Source organism: Rutidosis leptorrhynchoides, chromosome 1 (assembly GCF_046630445.1).
Source record: "Rutidosis leptorrhynchoides isolate AG116_Rl617_1_P2 chromosome 1, CSIRO_AGI_Rlap_v1, whole genome shotgun sequence".
Lineage (NCBI taxonomy): Eukaryota > Viridiplantae > Streptophyta > Magnoliopsida > Asterales > Asteraceae > Rutidosis > Rutidosis leptorrhynchoides.
The window spans coordinates 290,963,533-290,969,532 of record NC_092333.1 but is presented as its reverse complement, the minus strand read 5'-3'; positions in this window follow the sequence as shown (position 1 = coordinate 290,969,532).

The window sequence follows — 6,000 nt, the reverse complement described above, 5'->3', positions numbered from 1 at the left end:
AGAACTTGTCATACCACTGGAAGAACTTACAATTGATGACAAACTCCACTTCGTGGAAGAGCCTGTTGAAATTATGGACCGTGAGGTCAAAACTTTGAAACGTAACAAGATTCCGATCGTACGAGTACGATGGAATGCCAAACGAGGACCTGAGTTTACCTCTCCTCCATCTACCCCAGCTTAAAATTTCGGGACGAAATTTTCTTTAACAGGTGGGTAATGTAACAACCCGAAATTTTCCAACGTTTATTATTAATATTTATTATTAATACTTGTGCTTTAATAAACGTATTTTTGTACATTTACTTGTTACCGTATTTAACTCTCCATGGCCCGACTAGTCTTTGTGTCACGCGTACTTTTCATGAATAATATTTTTGAATATTATTTACATTTATGATTAATTATTATTAATCATTTTTAATTAACTAGTGTTAGTGGTTAATTACTTAGGCCTTTTATTTAATTGTTGATTACTTGGGCTTGGACTTTTATTACATGGACTAGTAAGCCCACCCTACACTCATAATGGATTTGTAAGCCCATCTTTCATGCTAGTATCACATTAAGAATAATCATGTATTAATTAGCTTAATGAAGAGACAAAATACTTCAAGCATGCATGCATTCTTTTCCATAATTTTAACCTCATTACCCTTTCTAGCTCTCACCTTCATCCCACACTTTAAAGAAGCATTTTGACCTCCCATTTTTGTTGAGAAAAACCGTCCCCTTTATGCTTGGAGGGAGTTCTCTTTTTTTTCATTTTTGTTACACACTTACAAGTATTACTACCTCATTTCTTCACACACACATACTTACTCTTTCTCTCAATCTTTCTCTCATCTCTTTTCTCTCAAAACTTAGTAAGTTACAACATTATTTTCTTCCTTCTTTTTCATCTAAAAACCGAAATATATCTCTATGTATCATCATCTTTTGCTTAAATTGTTACTTGAATATTGTTTGTTGTTATTAAAGATCAAACTTCCTAGTTTGCATCTCCATGAATCTTGCTTTCTTCCATCTTTTTGATGAAGAACCAAGAACAAGAACCTAAACTTGTTAGTTTATGGTTCTACATCTAAATGTTTTCAAGATCTAAAGTTCATAAACTTGATGATCTTCTTTATGTTCATGTTTTGTAGACTTGAATTCTTAAGATCTAAACTTTGGTTTGAATCTTCTCAAGTATGAAGCAAATATGAACATAATACTTATAGCTTTAATTTATTTCTTCATTTCATTTATTTAAAGTTGTAGTGTTGTTAATTTGGTCAAGTATTACTAGTTAATCTTGATCTCATTTTTCTTGAAACTAAAGTTAACTTTATAAGTTCAAGAACATGGAAGTATAACTTTCTAGTTATAACTTTATATACTTATGTTGGATCTAAGTTTATATAACTTATGGTCTTCTAATTTTGTTGTAAATAAGAGCTTACAAGCTTACATACATTTTTCAAGTTGAAAATCTAAGTTTCATAACTTATGGTTTCATTAAAGTGTAGATCCAAGTTTTGTAACTTAGGATCTAACTTAAGAATGCTAGATCTAGACTTTCTAGTCTAGGATCTTTAAGATCTAGCTAAGATCTAAGTTCTACAACTTATGATCTTGATTATTTAGTTTACTTTCAAATTTGTAGCTTAATATTACTTTTAGAGTTCATGAATGTGTCAGATCTAAGATCTTGATGCAACTTTGGTTCATCAAACTTCATACGACCCTTAAGTGAGTTGTGCTACATGTCTTAGACTTGTACTTATGTTATGATGATCAAAACTTGGTAAAAATGATGCAAACACATCAACGAGTTGTACACTTGAAGCTATAAGCATCAAGGATGAGAACCGTGATGAGCATCGAGCACCAAGAACCCACCAGAACACTTAACCTACTGTTTTTCAGTTCTGATCAGAACACCTGAGCTACTAGATAGTTGATTTTCAGTTATTTCAGTTCGATTAGATCATTTTATGTTTAGACCTCGTCTTAATCCGAGTTACGGTTTAGGATCTATGGCCTCCCGAAAGTCACTACACCCTATTAACATTGTGCTGAAATTTCTGACCTACTCGCACTTAAACTGTCACCACGGTCAAAGGAAGACGAGTTTGGTTCTAGAAATTAATCAGTACCTAGGGGACTCATATATGGAGCCATGGCCACTGGTCTCACCTCATTTCAGTTTGTATAGAGGTCGTGGCGACTGAACAAAGTCATCCTTTGTTTCAAACCCTAGTCTTTACTTGAAACTTACTTTACACTTTTTGTTAAATGATGAATGATGATGATACTTAAGACCTAATTTACATACTTATAAACCTTTGGGAACAATTTACTAACTTAGTACCTTTTGACTTAGGTTGAGGACTTTCAGACCAACCACTTTGCTTACTTTACCGCGTACCGACTTTTACTACTTTACCACTGTGAGTTATAGCATCCCTTTTTACTTTAACTATTTTGGGAACTGAGAATACATGCGCATTTTACTTTTTACATACTAGTCACGAGTACTTAAACTTTATATATGTGTGGGTTATACAACGGTATAAACTTTCCTCTTAGCTCGGTAACGTTTAGTCATTGGTCTTTGAACCGGTGAACGCGAATCTTAGATATGGATCCATAGGGTTTGACATCCCCACTCGGGCTAGTAGCGCTAGAATTTAACGGGTGTTTAATACTTTGTAAACATACGCACTCACCAAGTGTACTTTCAGGGGGTGATAAACGTTAAGTTAGTTACCAAGTGCCCACGGTTAAACATATACTTTATCATACTGTTTTGAAACGCTATTTGCAGCACTGAAATCTCGTGGCCTACATTACATTACTGTTATACTTAAACTATAACTCACCAACCTTTGTGTTGACATTTTTAAGCATGTTTTTCTCAGGTGCTTAAGGTTTGCTTGCTTCCGCTGTTGTACTAGTCATGCTTTGTAGACACCCGCTGTGCTTGTTAGAGTTGTCACCGCATGAAACGTTTTATTTGCATTCAAACTATGTTACCTTTTGAAATAATGATTTGTAACGACCATTGGGTCACGTACTATTACTAATTGCTTCTGTTCATTGAAGCATACTTTTGTTGTAAGACATTTGATGTTGGTTAAGACATCACCTTTATTCACGAATGCAAACTTCTTTTGAAACCGCATATAGTATTTGACCTTGTAATGATCCTGTTGTCGATGATTCGTACATTATGATTTTGTACGGGGCATCACATAAGGACAAGTAGGTCAACTAACGAAAGTTAGACAAATATTAGTAGGAGACTAAATTACATAGTAATCAATTGATGTAGTTTCCAAACGTACGAAAACACTTCTCGATATAATAGAACTTGATTATTTAAAATATCTTTGATTAAATAAACGTAAGTTGGAATATTGGTTGTTAAATATATAGATAACTTGCACCTTGTATTTAAAACGTGTTCATTAAATATATATGTTTTCAAATTAGTTAAGTACGCGATAGTAACACTCGCTTAGTGATGCGATTGATATTTAAAACATTAGTACATAAATGAATTGTATCTATTTAAGTTTTGAAATGAAAACGTTACGTGTTATAATATTTTTCTAAACGATTTTAAGACAAACTTTAAAATATAATTAGTTTTGGAAAACTAAATATTATATTATTAAATAAATATTTCAACTACATATAATACGTACAAATTTATATTTTTAATGAATATATATATATATATATATATATATATATATATATATATATATATATATATATATATATATATATATATATATATATATATATATATATATTACAAAGTGATAGATATAATATTAACTTAGTCATAAAACGTTCGATTTAAAATATACATTTTGACAAACAACGAAACGTTGATTTATAGAAGCAAATGACCAAAACACTCAAATGTTTAAGATACATCTTTAGTGATATAGTTATTAGTAATCTAAGTTTATATTTTGACAAAGGTACGCGTCACTAAACTTAAAGTGCTAGTTTCCTCAGCATATGAGTTAACGTTCGAGAAATCGAAATCGAGACATAAGTCGAGTGACAACGTACAAGTCATTCGAACAAAAACTACAAGTTAACTATGCACGTAAATATAATATAATATATAATTAATTATATAAATTAAATATATTATATATAAAATAATATTAATTGGGTGTCGGCACTAGCAAACAAATGCGTATTAGCTGGAATAAGGAGCCATGTGATCGCATGGCATCCCTTCACAATAACCATGCGATCGCATGGTGGGTCTTGGTGGCTCAAGTGTATAAAACTCGACGAAACTGGTTCATTAGTTGCACACATCAATTTTCTTCTCTGATCTTCATATTACTTCTTATTTATTTTATTTATTTTATTAGTAATTATTATTATTAATTCAAATATATTATTAGTAGTATTAGTATTAGTATTAGTATTAGTATTAGTATTAGTATTAGTATTAGTATTAGTATTAGTATTAGTATTAGTATTATTATTATTAAGACACAAAAATACTATGACGAGGGTATGTTCGAGTTATTTCAAAACGGGTTATGCGAGTGGGATAGAGCTAAGGAAAATATGGGTTATAGCTATGGAGATGATGGGTAATGTTCGAGGGTATGTTCGTGAGACCAATCTAGTGTTTATCATCTCCATTGCGTCTACGTACTTCCTGCAATATTGAATCTCAATATTGATACGTGAGCACTTATAACTTAACTTTTATATATTATTAGTGTATCCCTGACTAGTGCTCGAGTATATAGGATTATGCATGCTTGTACGTTTGGTATTATAGTTAGATAGTTTATGTTGAATCCTGAATTAGATACATATGCTACTGAGATAGGGTATATGATATGCATGTCGTTGGAAAGCTAGCAAAAAATTAAGAACTTTTCATTTAGAACTCGAATGGTATCGATGAACAGATTAGAAGTTATAGTCAACTGAATTTTTGTATTATTGTTGAAATGATTATTATTACTATCGTCGTTATTATCGCCGTTATTATTATTATTATCTAATAATTATTAGTATTATTATTAATATTATCATTATTAATATATGTATCATTATTTAAAAATCGTTATTATTATTATTATTATTATTAATGTTACTATCATTAAAAATTATTATTAATATTATCATCATTATTATTATAATTACTAGTATTATTATTATTATAATACTTATTAGTATCATTATTTTTAAAACTAATATTAGTATTATCTAATTATTATGATTGTGATTATTATCAATATTATGAATGCGATATAAAAGAGTACTAAAAGTTATTAAACGAATTGATTAGGAAATAATGGGTATAGGTATCATGATAAAATAAAAACATTGTAAGTTATTAACTTAGATAAAAATATCATTTTCATTATTTTTATCATTATTATTAATATTAAAAGTTTTATTAATATTAAAACTATCATTTTTACTAAAGTTATTATTAATAGAAATATCATTGTTATTATAAAATATCATTATTATTTTAATATTATTATTAATAAAAATGATCATTTTATCATAATTAATATCATTTTTAGTAAATATAAATACTGTTATTTTTATTAGTAGAATAATAATAATTATTATTAAAATAATACAACTTTTAATTATTATTGTTAATATTAATATTATTTTATAAATATGTAGTACAAAGATATTTTACTACATGTAATATAATTACGTTAACAATACCTATCATTATATTTTTATGATAATAAATGAACTTTATAAATTTTATTACTTAAGATATATAAAAGTATATTTTTATCATATATATATTTTAATATAAATTTTTATTAATAAATGACTTTTATTATTTACTCTAATAAAATATGTTAAACATATTAAATATATAAAACGACTATATTTAAGTTATAATCATGTATAGGTTTTGGAAGTCATTTTGGTCAAGTTGACTTTTGTTGACTTTTGCATATTAGTCACGAGCATTAGGATTGTGGTATACTA